The sequence below is a fragment of the Ochotona curzoniae genome, unplaced genomic scaffold (genome assembly GCF_017591425.1).
Source record: "Ochotona curzoniae isolate NIBS_2020 unplaced genomic scaffold, NIBS_Ocur_1.0 patch378, whole genome shotgun sequence".
NCBI classification, from domain to species: domain Eukaryota; kingdom Metazoa; phylum Chordata; class Mammalia; order Lagomorpha; family Ochotonidae; genus Ochotona; species Ochotona curzoniae.
The window spans coordinates 791,372-810,101 of record NW_024466948.1 but is presented as its reverse complement, the minus strand read 5'-3'; the positions used below and the strand labels follow the sequence as shown (position 1 = coordinate 810,101).

The 18,730-nt window shown below is 44.4% G+C and overlaps 1 long non-coding RNA gene across 1 annotated transcript in view; it reads left to right on the top strand.

The window, feature by feature from the left end:
* The first annotated feature begins 5,304 nt into the window (after positions 1-5,304).
* Positions 5,305-18,730, top strand: part of LOC121167493 — a 31,841-nt gene continuing 18,415 nt past the window's right edge. Inside the window, exon 1 of the long non-coding RNA XR_005885597.1 lies at positions 5,305-5,343. This is a non-coding gene — a long non-coding RNA (uncharacterized LOC121167493). The remainder of the gene's footprint in view (positions 5,344-18,730) is intronic.

The following is an 18,730-nucleotide window of genomic DNA, read 5'->3' as shown; positions in this document are numbered from 1 at the left end:
ACCAACTGCTATACTGGCATCCCATATGAGTCCCATTTCAAGTCCTAGCTCCTCTATTTATAAGCCAGTTCCCTGTTAATGTACCAGGAAAAGCTGCAAACGATGCTGCAAAGCACCATTGCCCACCTAGGAGACCCGAATGAAGTTCAAGTTCATTGTGGCTCTTCAGAAAGTTTACCAAATGGTGGAAGATCTCTCTGTGTCTCTACTTCTTTGTATCTCTAACTTTACCTTCTAAATAAATAAAATTGAAACAAAATGTAAAAGTATCATTGAAGACATATAAATATTGATGACATTTAGCAAAGATATAAAGTAGCCAATGGTTAATTGTCCAGTAAATTATAAAAACAATACTTGCCAGAGGCTTTCCCAACAGAGGAAACTCAGAGTCAGCAACATGTTTCTGGAGGAAGGCAGAGAAAACAAGATTGCATTAGATCTTACAGGACAGTTAAGTGGAAAGTGAGGAGAGGATGGGGCCAGCGCTGTAGAGTACAAGCGACAACACCACTATCCCATATGAGCAGTGGTTCAGTCCTGGCTGTGCCACTTCCAACCCAGCTCACAATGCAATAGCAAAGCTTATGATACCAGGAGCCTATGACACTGTATCATTAAATATAAATAAATAAATAAATCCTGGTTCAAAAAAAAAAAGAAGAAAAGAAAGAGAAAAGAAAAGAAAACTCACTAGCTAAACTAATCCAGAAAAAAAGGGGCCTGGCACAGTAACCTAGTGGCTAAAGTCCTCGCCTTGCATGCACCAGGATCCCGTATGTGTACTGGTTCTAATCCTGGCAGCATTGCTTCTCATCCAGCTCCCTGCTTGTGGCCTGGGAAAGCAGTTGAGGATGGCCCAAAGCCTTGGGACCCTACACCCACATACGTGACCCAGAAGAAGCTCCTGGTTCCTGGCTTTGGATTGGCTCAGCTCCAGCCTTTACGATCACAGGGTCCCAAAGCTTTGGGCCATCCTGGACTGCTTTCCCAGGTCACAGGCAGGGAGCTGGATGGGAGGCAGGGCTGCCGGGATTAGAACCTGCACCCATATGGGATCCTGGGCGTGCAAGGAAAGGACCTTAAGCACTGCGCCATAGCACCGGGCCCTTTACTCTTGATTTTCAATTGTGACTGTTCGTTTACATTTTTATTTTTCTATTATTTTTTTTAAAGATTTATTCTTTATTATTTTTTTATTGGAAAGACGGATATACAGAGAGGAGAGACAGAGAGGAAGATCTTCCGTCCGATGATTCACTCCCTAAGTGAGCACAATGGCCAATGCTATGCCGATCCAAAGCCAGGAGCCTCTTCCGGGTCTCCCACGGGTGCAGGGTCCCAAAGCTTTGGGCCGTCCTCGACTGCTTTCCCAGGCCACAGGCAGGGAGCTGGAAGGGAAGCGGGGCTGCCGGGATTAGAACCGGCGCCCATATGGGATCCCGGGCGTGCAAGGCGAGGACCTTAACCACTTGCGCCACTGTGCCGGGCCCTTCTTTCTATTATTAAAAAAAACAAAAAAAAGTCATAAAGTTTCTTACCCACAGGCATACAAAAAAAAAAAAAGGCAGCTGCAGGCAGTGTCTGGGATGGGGCATGGTTGGCTAGTCCGGGACCAATAGGAGCGCTGCGGGGGCGGGCATTGCTGACCCGGACCAGTCGGAATGGCGTGAGGGTGGGATGTTTTGGAAGAGGGCCAATAGAAGCAAGAAAAGGGCAGGCCTAGCTTGAAGAGCACCAATAAAGGAGCAGAGAGGGCGGGCCACGGGGGCCCGGGACCAATAGGAGCAGCAGGAGGGCGGGGCGTGCCCGGCGGGGTGTGGCCCCGAGCACAGTGAGGTGTGTGGAGCCCAGCTGGCCGGACGTGCTGGTGTGTGCTGCTGCAGGCGGCTGAGACAGGACAGACAGACAGACGGAGCCCGTGACGCGGTCCGACCTGAGCAGTCCCGGCAGCGCTGGAGGAGCGGCCTTGGTGAGTGTTTCTGGTGGTGGAGCCCTGGGGCGGGAGTCCCGGGCTGGTGCTCAGGGAGCCCCCTGGGCGCCCGCGGTGGAGGGAGGTGGGCTTCTGGAAGCGGCTGTGAGGACGGTGGTCCTGCAGGGCCTGGCTCCAGGGCGTTGCAGGCCGGGGTGTGGGCTTGTGGGTGGGTGGGCTGCAGCAGCGCCTGAGGAAGGTGTGGGAAGTGGCTCAGTGGGGTGCTAGGGTCTGTGGGTCGTGCTGTGCTGTTGGCACCTGCCTGGTTGTTGTCACACTGCAGGTAGGCTTGGCTGTACAAGGGAGAGAAAAAAAAATAGCCAGGGGGATTTAGGAGGTCTGTAAGTTAGGCAGTCAGTGCCCTGTGTTATGCTCCAACAGTATTCATTTGTACAGAGGTCTTGGTTAGTTAGTATTGGTTTGTTTAGAGTTGTTGTTGGGCACAGTTGGCAGGTTGAATCTGTGGCTGCTAGGTGCTGCTAGGTGTTGCAAGTGTGGCAAGAAAGAGTTTCTAAGTAGTTGAAATCAGCTTTAGAATTGGTGGTGTGTTTTGCGGGAAAACTTTATTGATTTCTTTTTGAGGTCTAACTGTTCTTGTCCTCCCCAGACAGGAATGGTGAGTGTCATACAAGTGAAGTGGTTGAAGAAATCTTTGAGCTGACTAGGATAATAAGATGCTGGAGTTTATGCTTGGTAAATACTTTGAATGAAAAAACCTTTTATTTAGTATTTAGCAGTTTATAGTGTTGAAGCATAATTTTACTGAACTTAGTTGTTTTTCGGATGTTCTGAACTGGCTTATAACTCTAGCAAGACATGTGTCCTCAGTTTAGGTACAGAACATTTTTTTTAGGATGGGTGTGCAGAGAAATCCCCAAATACCCAGTTAGGCGTAAGTAATCTTTGTGTCCCACCTAGTGAGGCATGATTGAATCTATGCTGTCCATTTCTTGTCTGATTCTAAGGTTTCCTTGTTGTTTTCTGTCCATTGTAGATTTTTTGTTTGTATGTTTGTTCATTTGTTTTCAGGGGTTTCTGGATGTTATGTCGGAAGTTTTAATTGATTGGGATGATATTTTGCTGGCTTTACCTTCAGACCAGAGATGGTCTCACCAAGAAATCGTTGAACCCACTAGGACAATAAGACGCTGGACTTTATGCTTGGTAAATACTTCCAATGAAAGAACCTCAACCTAATTTGAACTGTGGTAATGCAACAAGGTGGAGAAATCCACCATGGGGAGAGGGTTCGGGGAGGGGTGGGGGAATCCCAGTGCCCGTAACACTGTGTCACATAATGTAATGCAATTAATAATAAAAATTAAAAAGTGAAGTGGTTGTAAAACCCACATTCCTTTCATGTATGAATTCTTTTTTTTTTTATTAATTACATTGCATTACGTGACACAGTGTCATAGGCTCTGGGATTCCCCAACCCCTCCCCGAACCCTCTCCCCATGGTGGGTTCCTCCACCTTGTTGCAGTATTACAGTTCAAAATCAGTTGAGATTCTTTCATTGCAAGTGTATACCAAGCATAGAGTCCAGCATTGTATTGTCCAGATAAATTCAATGGTTTCTTGGGCAGACCATCTCCGGTCTGAAGGTAGAGCTGGCAGATTATCATCCCAATCAATTTAAAGCCACAACATAACATCAATAGCAATTTACAACATTATGGAATTTAATTGACATGGCATTGAGTCACCAATATGTTTAAAAATGCAGGATATTAACCACATCCTGTGATTACTTCATTGACATTTCAATTTTAGTTTATATACTACCAGCTTTTATACACCTTAAAATGGCTGTAGGGTAGACATTCAGCTCTCTTGTGTCTATTTTCATTTTTGTACTTAGCAGATTAACAGTGAGTAATGTAATGACAACGGATTGGTTTTAGAAGTGCACACAGCTTGTTACCAGGTCCAGCTGTCAACAACTTGTCAGGCAGTGACAAATGGACTAGGCTGTAGGCAGTTCAGTTGTTGTTGATGACCAGCTCCTGTTCTCATAAATGGTGTCTAATTGAGTTGGTTAGTGTTGTCAGCTGCTCTTGTTCTGGGAGCTGCTTGAGTTTCAAGGAAGTGTGATTACTTTGCCCTGCTTGAATGATCTTGGCCCCTAGAAATGTTGTGTTTCCTGGGTGGGCAGTGTCAGTGCTGGAGGGCTGTGTGAGGTGAGCAAGTGTAGGAAACCTCGCAGTGGTCCTTGGTTGAGGATGCATTCATCTGCTTTTATTATTGTTATTAGTGTGCAGGTAGAAAATTCCATATAGTGACTGAATTGTGTTGTTGAGGTTCCTGTCATGTGGCCATGGAAAAGAGCTGCATGGTTTTATTTTGCGGTTAAGTTTCCTTTTGAAGAGAAAGTTCTCTGATTAGTAACTGATCAACATTACACATTATTTGAAATCAATTTGAAGAGTAAGTAATTTGGGAAGTGAGCAGAAGAGGAACATTTCAAATGCATGTTGTCTGACGTGTGAGGAATTTTATCATGAGTAGGTGACAGCTTCCATTCTTAGTAGTTTGATTATTGAACCTTGGCTGTCAAATTGTGGGTTTCCATTTTTCTTTCTTTTTTTTTTCAATTTTTTTTTTTATATTTTGACAATCTTTACATAGTTAATTAGGATAAAAAGGTTCAAGGGCTACAAGAAAGTGGGTAAGAATAGTATTTTTTTATATTGTTTCCTTCATGTTTAAAAGGGGGGGTATTAAGGGAGAAAGCCCACCCCAAATCCCACACTCACAAGGTCCTTGATGTAGGCTATGCTCTGAGGTTCTTGCCCAAGTGATTTTGATAGTTCAACAGTTATGAATCGCTGCCAATCTTGCCTTTCCAAGCACTGTGTGGTTGTCCATTTTTCTTTCTATCAACCGTGTTTTGAAGCAGAGTTGAAATTTTAGAATCGATCGAGTGGAATTTCAAATCGAGCATGTGTTGCCTCCTTTTTGAGTATTGAGTCATATAACCGTACAGACCTAATTATTAAGGCAAAATTGTGCACAATTTGTGCCCAATTCTAATTGTTTGGATATTGGAATGGTTTTTTTCCTTTTCACAATAAGAGTGCTTTTTTTTCTGTAATGCAAAGGAGTATAATGCATGGAAAACCAACTCTTCCCAATTAAAAACACTGTACCTTTGTGAAATCATTCTGATTGAATCATGGTGTGCTGAACTGATAACTGTATTGTACATTTTTATTGATTCTCAGTGAGTTGTGACAGTTTCCATTCCTTTCTTTTTTATTCAGAGAATGGACACTGTGCTGACCCTACAGCTATGCAAGCTACTGCTCAGCATGAACGTGTTGACATTTGGAAGTTGCCTTTGAAACAAAATGTGGATGCAGAAGCAGAGGTAACTAAACTGAGCTTGGAAAATATTTTAGGGGAAGCAGGGTCACTGGGATCATAAGCAGTGCCCATATGGAATCCTGGCGCGTCAAGGCCAGGACTGTAACCACTAAGCTATCGTGCTGGGACCAGAAAAGCCTTTTCTTAACATTTTTATTTTTCACCTAATTATTCTGAATTGTCATGTAGCCACTAAAAAGCCTGTGTTTGGAGGGATAAATAAGTCATCTTTGTTAAATTTGTTTGCCCAGAAAGAAGTTGAATTTTAAGCTAATACATTCTACATCTGTTAATTACATGATATGTTATTTCTGTGGATATCTGTGAATGGTATGATATGGTTGTATTTTGGTTTCTAGTGGTATTGTTTTAAAATCTTAATTTATTTGAAAGGCAGTTTAGCGAGTCAGGGCCAGGCCGAGACAGAGACTTGAAATGTGTTGGTCACTTCCCCAATCCCTGCAGGGTCAAGCCACAGGTTCAAGCCACAGGACCAAGCCCTCTGGGTCAAGCCACAGGCAGGTACCTGCAACTCCATCAGAGGCTCTCCCATGGGTTGTAGAGATGCAAATACCTCGAGTGCCACCTGCTGAATCCAGGTGCATTAGCAGGAAGCTGAGCTGGAGGTATCTGGTAGTTGGGACTCAGCAGCAGGCACTCTGCTATGGGATGCAGGCATAGGAGCTGCAAGTTTAACATGCACAATTAGGCTGAGCATGTGGTAACAATGTTTCTTTCTTTCTCTCTCTCTCTTTTTTAAACAAAAGAGTTATTTTGGGTCCTAGGCACTAGCCTAGTGGCTAGAGTCCACACTTTGCATGCACCAGGATCCCCATCTGGGTGTCAATCCGTATCTCAGCTGCTCCACTTCCTGTCTCTGCTCCCTGCTTGTGGCCTGGGAAAGTGGTGGACCCTGCACTCATGCAGGAGACCTGGAGGAGCTCCTGGTTTCTGGCTTTGGCTCAGCTCAGCTCCTGCTGTTGTGGCCACCTGGGGAGTGAACCAGTGAACAGAGGATGTTTCTGTCTCTCTTCTCTGTAAAACCTGACTTTCTCATGATGCTGGACTCTAGCTATTGTCCACGCCCACAGTGTCAGGAAACACCTCAGTACCATCATGATGGACTTATGACTGCTCACAATGGACCACCAATTGTAAAACTAGAGGGGAAATCAATGTGGGGGGAGGGGAGCGGAGAAGGGAACTTGGGGAGAGAGATAGGAATTTTCAGAGCCTGTGGCACTATATCATACAGCAATTAAAAAGAGAAAAGCTTTATTTTAGAAGATATTATCTCTTTGCAAGGCAGAGTTACAGAGGAAAAGGTTTAGGGAAGAGGAGAAAGAGATGGATATCTGTCCACTGGTAGAGTCCCTCAGTGGCTGCACCTGCTGTGGCTGGGTCAGGCTGTAGGCAGGACCAGGGTCTCCCACATGGTTGCAGGGGTCCAAGTACTTGGGCCCCCTTCTGCACTTTCCCAGGCACACTAGTAGACAGACTGATCCGAAGCGGGGCAGCTGTGACATGAACCTTCTGGGATGCTTTAGCCATAGGTTGTTGGCTTAACCTGCTGTATCAAGATGCCAGCCCCAGTGTAGTCATTGTTTCTGAGTTGTATGTAAGATGCCAACGTGTATTGTAAGGTTTTCTATTTTCACAATGAGAGGACGACAGGATTTAGTGTTCTGTAAATGGGAAACAAACACTTTTATCTGATTAGTATCTGTTTGATTTAAAGGAATGAAGTAAAATTCCCCGAGTTAAATCTCATTTTTTATTTAGTTAATCCAGAAAGTACATCGTGCACTGAAACAATCAATCAAATTCTTTTAGTTAATAAGGATCATAACTGCTATTAAAGATATTCATAAAACTCAAATAAAAAAAAAACACTGAAGCAATGCGTATTTTCCACCACATTTATTTAAAAAGCTCTAAACTTTAATTGTGAACTTAGTGACTCAATCTGGTCCTGTGGGATTAAGTGTGTGTGTGTGTGTGTGTGTGTGTGTGTGTGTGTGTGTGTGTGTGTGTAGAGACTGTCATCAATGTGAGAGGCTCTGCATAGGGTGATGGAACTGCTGAATTGGGATTAAACTGGATTCTGCTTTGCAAAAGTGGATTTTGTTGTTTTGTCTTTGCATTGAGCTAAAAGATAACTCATTAGCTACGTCGAGGTGGAGTGAAGCTGAATAGGCCCCGTGTTTTGTAGACTGTATGTGCTACCGAGAGAGCTATTAAGTAGCTAGTTGAAAAGCTTTATGCAGAAATTAATTTAAAGATAATTTTCTTTTCTTCCAATCATTGAAATCCATACAGATTTTTCCTAATATACATTTCCTGTAAGCCTATTCACAAATCATTATATTTGGAAAGTTTTCCCACTAATCTCATGTAAAATTCCATTCTGCATTTTGTTTCTTTGTGTGGTTCTTACATTTTTTTTTCTTTATTGAAATGCAGAGTTCCACAAAGAGGAAAGGTGAAGAGATCAAGAGGTGTTCCATATGCTTGTTCCCTCCCCAAATGCCTGCAGAGCCAGCACTGCCTGAGACAAAGCCTGGAGCTGAAAGGCCCTGTGGGTGTTGTGCATGGATGACAGGGACTCCCATCCCTGCAGCATCTTCTGTTGCTTGCCCAGTATGAGAGGTTGAAGCTGGATTGGAAGTAGAAGCAGGTCACAACCGCACGCAGTTATAAGGGGTAAGTAAGTCCCACGCATAGCTCAAGCTGCTGTGCTACAATGCTTGCATCTGTTTTGTGTTTTGAAACCATAATGGGCAGATGGAATTTTTGTCAATGATTTATTTATTTTAATTGTTAAAAATTTGCAGAGAGGAGGAGAGACAGAGAGAGAGAAAGATGTTCCATTCAGTGATTCACTCCCCAAGTGACTGCAACAGCCAGTGCTGTGCCGATTAGAAGCCAGGAGTCAGGACCTTCTTCCAGGTGTCCCATGTGGGTGCAGGGTCCCAAGGCTTTGTGCTGTCCTCGACTGCTTTTTCAGGCCTCAAGCAGGGAACTGGATGGGAAGTGGAGCTGCTGGATTAGAACTGTTGCCCATATCATATGGGATCCTGGCGCATTCAAGGTGAGGACTTTAGCTGCTAGGCCACCACCCTGGGCCCACAGAAGGAATTTGTAAAAACAAGCAAACCAACAAAGAAACAAACAAAAAGCAGTGGAATAGGAAAAGGGAGATTTGTACATCAGTTTAATGTTATGAAAGTGATAAATCTCTGAATCTCCTGGTCTCTGTAAGCATGCATACAACAACAATAAGGACAAGAGACATGCCTCATTTGAATATGCGTATCCTTCCAAAGTTTACTATTGACAGGTACAATCAGCACTTCAGACGTACAGAAAGTGGCAATTGGTTCTATGAAATAGACTTGAGTTTTGAAAATCTAAATCTTTTTTTTTATCTCGTAAGACTTCAGGTCCAGTTGGTCAAGTAGAGCAGATGGATTCAGACAGCATGTGGAGCATCTTGGGTGGAGGATGCAGCAGCAGTTTGCGAGGTGGCCTCTGCAGGATCAGCCGTCAGCAGTGCGTCCAATGGTATGTTTTGTCATGGCGTTGTCTTTGGAAGTGCGCTGGTTGACATGAGGAGCTTTGCGACAATTCCGCAGTTGTCCTGTGTGGGTACTGTGTCTAAGTGCTCGGCTTTCTCCCAGGTTACAGAACTTTGTGTGAATGTTGACAATTTTGAACTTTGAAAAAAGGTTTTTGTTTTTCTGTTTTGAGTGTGGTCTGGGACAAGCTTGATTGTACAGATGCTGTTTCTTGTGTGGTTCCAAGGCTTGCCTGCATTCAGTCTGACATGCCGAAGCTTGAATATTGTCCTCTGGGCTCAAAACTCCCTGTGCTTTCTGCCAAAGAATCGTCACTGTGTTGAATTGTTTTTAGCTTTTCTTTCTTTTCAGCATGATGACTCTCCTGTGGTTTGCCTCCTGGATCTGTTAGCCTCTTGGACATTCTTTTTTTATTGATTACATTGCATTATGTGACACAGTTTTATAGCCCCTGGATTTGCACCCACCTGTCCCCCAACAACCCCTGATAGTGGATTCCTCCACCTTGTTGCATTACCACAATTCAACATCAGTTGAGATTCTTTCATTGGAAGTATTTACCAAGCATAAAGTCCAGCATCTTATTGTCCAGATAAGTTCAACGGTTTCTTGGGGAGACCATCTCTGGTCTGAAGTTAGAGCTGGCACAGTATTAAAGAGGAAAAAAAAAAAAAGAATGCAAGTTCTGAATGCAAGTTCTGAACCATATCCTGTGCCTTCTACATTGACATTTTCAATTATTAGTTTATATACAACTGAGTTATACACCTTAAAATGGCTATGGATTAGTATTCAGCTGTCTCATATGTATTTTCATTTTAGTATTTAGCAGTTATAGCATTGAAGCATGATTTTGCTGAACCTGGCTGTATTTCAGGTAGTCTAATTCCAACAAGACATATGACAAGAGTTTAGGTGGACAGTTTTAGGAGGAGGTATGCAGAGAAATCTTCAGTACCCCAGTGAGGAATAATTAATCTTTGTGTTCCAGCCAGTGAATTGAGTGCATCCCCGCTGACTGTTTCCTGTCTGTTTCTAGGCTTTCCTTGTTGTTCTCTATCTATTCTAGTTTTTTGTTTATTTGTTTTGAGGGGTTTCTGGGTCGATCCTGATGGTCATTACCAGAGAGGGCTGGGACCCAAAGTCGGAACCAGGCAAGGACCAGAGAAAGCTCCTCTCCCTAGTCCCGAAGGAAGTTAACTGTTCTGTTTCTGCGGACAGATCAGTGCTCCTGATTGTCGTTCAGATGACCTTGGATCCTGCAAGGCAGGGTTTGGGCTTCTTCCATCCCATGTGGTAGATGCTGATGGGGGTAGGTGACCTCAGAGTTCTCAGCCTCCAAAGGCACTCCTTTTGTCTGAGGTCTCCTTGGCAATTGGGATGTAGTTCTCGGTGCTGGTACTGATAATCCTTGGTGTGGATCTGAAAGTCTTCAGGGTTGGGATACAAGCCTCCTCCTGACTTGGACATTTCTGTATTTCTTTTTCCTCTTCCTGTTGTAGAAGAGCTGCCATCCATGCCATAGTTAGGAGGAAACCCTGTTGAAATGGCAGTGTGCCTGCATCTTGGGTACACTGCTTCCCAGATTCTGTGTTTTGTTTTGTCTCCACACCCTCCAACCTACTCCTTTGTCTGCATACGTTGTAGCCATGCAGCCAAGTGGACTGGACCACTGGACAACGCAAAGGCAATCACTAGGCTGAGCTTCTGTTGTATTTTTGTTTTGATTTCTGTTTGCTGCTTTTGTGTCTTCCTTCTTGCTGTAATTTCCTAGTGTGCTTCAAGTTTGAAGGAGTGTTGATGTGTATTTGTAGGTCCCATGATGTGACCCTAGGCCACGTAGAAGTAGGACTGAAGGAAGTTTCATTTGGTACTGTGAAAGAATGCAGGTTTGGCCTGCATTGTGACTTCTCCACTGTTCAACCAACAATGAGTATAGAGTGAGAGTGATGCGTGCCCATGTGGGCTAGGATTCGGCGGGGAGGGTTGAGGTATGGAGGTAAGTGGGTGGAACAAAAGTTTCATTTCTTGTGTGTTTTCTTCCTGTGTCCTGTGTTGGTGAAGGGAAGGAGACTGCTGCTTTTGGTCCAAGCACATCAGTGCCTGGGCAGGGTCGGGAGATGGTGATGGCATGATGCTTTAGGGACATGTTGTGAGCATGTTGTGAGCGTATTCCTTGAATGTCTTTGCTGTTTCTGAGACATTGTAGGTTTTAGCCTGTTGTGTTGCTCTTAGTGGCAGTTTGTTATGCTGTTAATTGCATTTGTGTGTGTTTATACATATATTCATTGATGTACATATATACATATGTATGTAGTGACTACTGCTTTATTTAAGTGTTTAATTCACTTTCTTTGCTTTTGACATGTCATGTCCTTTCTTCTTTCCTTTCTTTCGCCTTAACAGATTGGCTGCACAATTGTATTTTAACTCTATCGATAATGTTTCGATAAGGAAACATTTGTGTTTAGTAAGAAGTTTGCCTTTCTTTTGTAAATTAAAGAGCTATGCTGTCTGGCAAACGAACTCTTATGTCATAAAAAAAACTATCATGGACTAGTAAATCATTCTGATTGATCCATGGTGTCCCCAATTTATAACTGCATTGTACATGTCTATTCATACTTAGTGAGTTGTGACAGTTTCTTGTCCTCTTTTTTTTAAATTCTGGTACCGGACAGTGTGCTGACCCTAAGCTATGCAAGCTACTGCTTAGCATGGCTGTGTTGACATTTGCAAGTTGCCTTTGAAGCAAAAAGTGGATGCAGGGGGAGGTAATTAAACTGAAATTGGAAAATATTTTAGGTAAAGTGTCATGACCTGAAAAACATAAGATGTGAGATGAAGTTCCATTCTTGATGTTTATTTGGTGTTCTTGTGATGGAAAATACACTTTGAGAGATGACAACTTGCTTGTGTGTGACCCCTGGGTAGTGTAGGCATAGACATTAGAGAAGATCCGAGTTGAGATTCCTGCTGCTGTTGTAGTGGCACCTTGCTATTGAAAACCCTGTAGGATTCACTGAAGAATGAGTGTAGGTGTCCCAACGCACAATGGCCTAGTGGCTAAAGTCCTTGTCTCCAACACACCGAGATCCCATATGGGCAACGGTTGTAGTCCCAGTGGTCTGCTTTCCATCCAGCTCCCTGCTTGTGGTCTAGGAAAGCAGTAGAGGATGGCGCAAAGCCTTGGGATCATGGACCTGCCTAGGAGACCAGGAGGAGCCTCCTGGCTCCTGATTCTTAACGGTACAACACTGACTGTTGTGGTCACATGGGATTGAATCATCCAACAGAAGATCTTCCTCTCTGACTCTCCTCTCTGTATATCCATCTGACTTTGCAAAAGAAAAAAGTAAATCTTGAAAGAAATGTCTCATAGGAGGTTGAGCATTGCAGAGTGTGGAGCTCCTGGCCAGGTGTTCCATGATAACTTTGCTTTTTCTTCCTTTTTGGTTTTGATTTAGCAGTGATGGAATCTTATCTTTTCAACTGAATGTGGGTCTTTGAAGATGTACAGTGAATTTACCATTGCATTGTTTATTTTTAGTATTAATATATTTTCAAAAGGCAAATAAATCTTAGAGTCTGGAATCTGTATATGTGGTACAAAAGGTAACTTGCCTTATGTCTAATCTATACTCTCAGTAAAAATATATCCACATCTCATGTTCTAGCACCATCTCCGGAGCATTTTGTTTAGAAAAATAGCTTTAGACTAGATAGAATGTTGCTGTTTTTTAAAAATTTCCCTTGCTTTATTTATTTTATTTATTGATTTTTTTCCTTAATATATCTGATGTAGAGGGGATTTTAAGGGAAAAGCCTCACCCAATCTCCCACCCACCCCGGGTCTCCAATGTGGGGCATGCTCCGAGGGTCTTGCTCAAGTGATTTTGATAGTTCAACAGTTCCAATTTGCTGCCACTCTCACCATTCCAAGCATGATGAGGTCATTGAAGAATCCACTGATTGACATAGTCCATCATACAGTCTCCATTTGCCCAGTTTTTCACTGCCAACATATAGCTGAGGTGGTTGATAAACTTGTTCTGTCCTCTATCTTTTGATGGTTAGGGTTCTGAGTCCGGAAGCTCAATTGTGGGGATCCCCAAAGAAACTTTGTTTAAGGTCTTCCCAGACCAGATTCTTGTGCACTGCACAGTCCAGATTCTTGTTGCAGTCAGCCTGGTTCTGCCCAGCACATACTCAGCCCTCGCATAAACCAGTGGGAGCTGCAGCCTAGTCTGAGGGACACCCAGTAACCCCCACCAGGGACACCATCTGCCCTGGTTTGCCAGTATGTGAGGCAGACTAGTCCAGTCAGTCCCACATCCCCTTCTGCTCTCATTATGTCGGTGGGTTAAAACCTTGTTCAATCTAACCAGCTCAACTGTCCAGCCTTCACAGATGTTGTTGGGTATCTCTCAAGCCACCCCAGCCCCTGCCCTAGTTTTCGTGCCCTTCCATGGGGGGTGGCAACCCAAGAGGGAGGAGCCCACTATTTCCCTCCCAGGCCTCTCCCACTCCCGGATGATGCACTCTCCAGGTGGTTCTGTGGTTTCACTTGACAGAACTAGCCCCCAGTGCCAGCTTCTGCCATCTGATGCTGTGGCTAAGCCCAAACAACCCTCACCCACTCTAATTTGTTTGCACCAGGAGAAATAATCAGCCCAGCCTGGTTTTCCCTGATCTAGTCCACATGAGGCCCACAGGTGTTGTAACCCTGCCTAGTCTGGTCTGGCCTCATCCCAGCTCCAGCTCTCCAGTGGGAGTAGCTGTCCAGCAAGGGAACAACCCAATATTCCCCTACTGGCTCTGCCCCTCCCTTCCCGATTCTCACATGTGCTGGTTGGGTACTGCGGTCTCATCTGGCATAGGCAACCTCATCTTAGCATTCTGTGTTGTGTATTGCTTTTGTCACGACCGAACCTGGCTCAACCCACACTCTGCTCTGGTGTTTGAATTTGCTAGTGGATGATGTGAACTGATTCAGCCTGGTCTGCCCCTGACCCATGCCAGATGTTTGCCAGTGGGACACTTTGCATGACCTCTTCTGGGCTGTTTCCTTCCATGCTTCTTGCGCTTACTTGCAGGGTCTGTGTCCTGTCAGAGGAGTTGCCCAGGCTCCTCCTTCAGAAACCCTCTGAGTGCCAGGTTTCATGCATACCAGGGGGTCCATGATCCAGCACTACTAGTTTACCTCCTGTCCACAGCTCAACCTTACCCACATATAGCTTATCCATGGGACAGTTGGGGTTTAGACCTAGCCTAGTCTGTCCCACATCCACCCTCGTCCTCTAGAACACCAGAAGGTGTTGCAGCCTGACCTGGCCTGGTGCGTCTAGTCCCAGTCTACACTGTGCCAAGGGAGACTACATTTTAACCCGATCAGAACACAGCCCCATTCCAGCTCGTGCGCCCCTTAGTGGGAACCTCCACCCAGCTAGGGTGTTCCCTTAGCTCCCCAACCGGGCCTGTTCCCAGCCAGGGTTCAGCGTGCCAGTGGTTGCTCTGACTCAGCTTGGCACAGCCCATCACCTTTCACGACCCCTGCCTTAGACACTGTGGCTTAGCATCCGTGGCTCATGCAGACCAGTTGGTGCAAGAACCTAGCTGGGCATGTCTTGTGCTCCATCCTGGTTTCTAATTTTACTTGTGGGCTAAGGTTTGCTCAGTACTGCCTGGTGTGCCCGTTCCATCATCTTTTCATACACTGCCAAGCAGTTGGCGCTACTTTGCCCAGCTTGTCCGACCCCCAAGTCTGGACCACCTGTTCACCAGTGGGAGCTATGACTTGCCAGGGGGGCTTCCAACATATCTTCCCTTGGTCCCCTCCCAGACCCAGTTTCCATACATGCCATCGGGTTCTAGGCCAGTGCCCGGTGCAGTGTGGCCCTCCCCTTGGCCTTGGATGAGCTGGTGAATGTAGCATCCCGGCCCACCCCACACAGGATGCACATTTGAGTGTTGTGGCCCCGACCAGTCCAGACTGTTGTCAGTTCTTTAATCTGTGATTGATGGCAGGCTCCTTGGTCACACCTAGTTTAGTTCATCACCACTCCATCTCTTGAAGTAACCTGTGGGGCTAGATTTTCCATAGGATTTGGCCCACACATCCCCCACAGAATCTTTCCCCTGGATATGGTTTTCTAGCGTGTTTGTTGATGGCATGGCCCTACTTAATGGGTAGGGTCTCTGCTGGGTCAGTTCTGTTTCTAACCCTGTCATCCACTTAGACCAGTGGGTACTGTGGTCTAGCTCTATCCTACCCACTTCATACTCTGGGAGTGGGGCCTGGTGATTCTGTTGTACACGGAAGTATGAGAAACACCTGTGTAACAAATAGGTCGCATTAGAGTGCCAATTGTGAGACTGTTGGAATAAAACAAAAGACAAGGTGAGGGCACTTGTAAGGAACCTGAGATGGGATGAAGTTAAGCAGGTAGCAGAGATGTGTGGGAAACAAGACAGAAAGGATTTTGCAAAAATTGGGGGTTAGAGCGTGGTGAGAAGCTGGACTGGGTCAGTCTGGGGGCTCAGGTTTGTCCTTGGGGATGAGAGTACTAGTCCCTGGGGTGATGGTGGAGGAGCAGAGGTCGTGAGCTTCATTTCTTCATCAGAAGACTTTGGATGTTCCCATTTCTTCCAGGAACATTTGGATAAGGCTTTCTCATGGACATTTGAAGACCAAATGGGAGCATTATAGCTATCACAAGTTTCCAGGTTCTTGCTTTGGCCTCCAAGTAGAATTAATGAGTAATTAATGAATTAGAGTTAATGGGTAGAATTAATAAGTTCCTGCAAACTGAAAATCTACTTGGCAGGCTTTGTTGAACTTCTTTTCTGAAGATTAAAAAAAATTGTTTTTAAAGGCAGAATTACTAAATAGGAGAGACACCTAGGTCTTGCAGTGTGCTGGTTCACTGCCTAAGTTGGCTATGGCAGGGTCAGGCTGAAGCCATGAACTAGAAGCTTCTTTTAGACTGTCAGGAGTGCAAGGGCCCAGGCCCCTGTGCTGTCCTCCATTGTTAGCACCAGCATAAACTACAATATGAACTTGAAATCATCTTCATTTTTGTTTAGAGAAATATGGCATATACATAATATTTCTTGGAAATAAGAGCAGAAGTGTCTGAGTGTAGAAGTCACATTCTGAGTAGAATTTAAGTTACTTTGAGCATGTAAAGATTGTAGCTTTTCTTGTTTACTGTCTTTGGTTTTGTTTAAAGAACAAAATGAAATATAAAAATATACTTCAGAAAGTTCATGGAAATAGAATTTTAAAAATTTAAGTGAATGAGTAATTTTCATAATCTATGTATTCTCTGAGCATTATAGAACTCAGGCTTCATGGATGCATATGTTTGAGTGATTTTTGTTTTTTTTTTTGTTGTTGTTGTTGTTGTTGCAAGTGTGCCAGGGAAGGAGACAAAGATAGCGAAGTCTTCTAGTCGTGGTGCATTCTCCACAAGACAGCAACAGCTAGGCCTAGGCCAGAGCAAAAGAGTAGCCAGGAACTCCATCGTGGTCTCTCATCCTGGTGGCTGAGGTCCAAATACTTGGGCCATCTTCTGCTTTCCCAAATGCACACGACGGGAGCTGGAAGGGAAGCCGAGAAGTGGATGCTCACACTGACACTCCCTACAATCTATATGGATTCCAGTGCCACTACGACAGCTGCAGCGCAGTGCTGGCGTCTCCTAGCATCTTGATTGAAAGTCTCATCCCTCTGTTCACATTCCCTCTTCACTGTTTGTTCTTTACCTAGACTTCACGTATTCACTAGGAGTGATATCAAAAATTAGGCTAACTGGACACATGTGTCCACTTGAAAGATATGTTATAACTTACATGGAAATAAGTTTGAGGTTCCCCAAAATATGATGGCTTTATGTGATTAGCAAAGAAGCATAGTAAATTCTAGACAAGTTCTAAAAAAAAAAAAAAGAATGAATTTTTAAGTGAACATGATATCAATGGAATTGGGCAAAAGTTGAGATTCCCGTAGAGAATATGAGAGTGCCTGTGTTTGAACTTGGCTCTGTTTCCACGTCCAGCTTCCAGATGTGTGAACCCTGGGAGGCATCAGGTGATGGCTGAAGTGCTGGGATCCTTACTAACCCACATGGGAGGCTTGTACTGAGTGCTGGGCTCCAGGGCTTGAGCTGGACAGGCTAGGCTTTTGCAGGCATTTGGAAAATAACAAATCCATGGCAGATGTGTGTGTGTGTGTGTGTGTGTGTGTGTGTGTCCTTGCCTTTTAAATTTCAAAAATAGTTAGTTCACATAACTAACTCTTTGTTTCTTTTTCTCCCACAGGCTTTGTTTGGTCCTTCTTGCACTTTTGCTTTCCGCGTGTTCTCAGGGTGATGTGGATGTTAAGCTGATGTTCAGCATGAAACAACAAGGTACAGATTCTTTTAGTGAAAGTTTCTTTTGTAGCCTTAGTTTTTGAAGCAATTTTAGAGCAATTTAATATTTTTAAAATCATTACCTAACATGGCTAGAGAAAGGTTACTCAAGCTTCCTTTGATCCTGTTGATGGTGCTAGAGAAGTTTTGCAGAGTGTAGAAGTGTTATGGAAGATATTCAATGTTAAAGTTTTTATTTTCTGATTATGAAATAATACTTCCAAGAATGTTGGGGCCTGGTGCAGTGTCCTAGTGGCTAAAACCTTTTCTTGCATGTGCAAGGATCCATATGGATGCCAGTCTGTGTCCCATGTGCTCTGCTTTCCATCCAGCTCCCTGCTTGTGGCCTAGCAAAGCAGTTGAGGGTGGCCTTGTGATCATGGACCTGCATGGGAGACCCAGAAGAGGCTCCTTGTTCCCAGCTTTGTATCAGCTCAGCTCTGGCCATAGCCACCACTTGGGGAGTGAACCAGTAGATAGAAGGTCTTCTTGTTTGTCTCCTTTTCTCCGTAAATCTGCCTTCCAGTTAAAAAAAAAAAACAAATCTTTAAAGAGGTAATTATTTGATAAATAGAGAGATAAAGAAACACAGAAAGACAACTAGTTCTGATCCTCTGCTTCACTGTTCAAATGCTTGCATCTGCTGACTACGCGGGTTGAAGCTGCTGTTCAGGATTCAGTCAAGTCTCCCACATGGGTGGCAGGGCCTACGTCACTTGAGCCATTACTACTCCATCTCAGGATCTGCATTAGTGGAACCCGGAGCTGGGAAGCAGACATGGATTATCCAATCCCAGCACTTTGTGGTGAGACACAGGAACCTTAACCTGCAGCCATAGATCATACCTGTCTCTAGTCGTTGGCCTTTTTGTTTTATTTTGATTTTAAAATTTGAAGTCAGGATTAGAGTGGGAGAGGGAAGGACAGAGGCACATATCTTCCATCAGCGAGTTCACTTGCCAAAGTCCGAGTAGCTGGGAATGGGCCAGGTGGAAGGCAGGAGCCAGGAGCTTCATCTGAGTCACCCACATGCGTGGCAGTGATCCAAGCACTTAGGCCAACGTCTTTCGCAGTCTAGGAGCAGGGTGGCTTAACTGGTTACTCCACAACACTGGTCCCTCCGATTTGACCATACACTCATTTGTGACTTTGTCTTATATAAGCAAATGGACTTTGTATTTAAATAAATCATGTCTTATGTTTTGTTAGAAATTGAAAGAATCCATTTGTGTCTTGGTAGACAGAAAGATCAAAGCTTGTTGAAGCTGTTAAATAACCACACTGCAGATTCTGATGTTGATAATGGTAGACTGAGTCACACAGTCCTGCTAAAGATAAGGGAATAGTCTGAACAAAACTTAACAAGCAATTCTTCTGAAAACCCAAGTGTTGACAACAG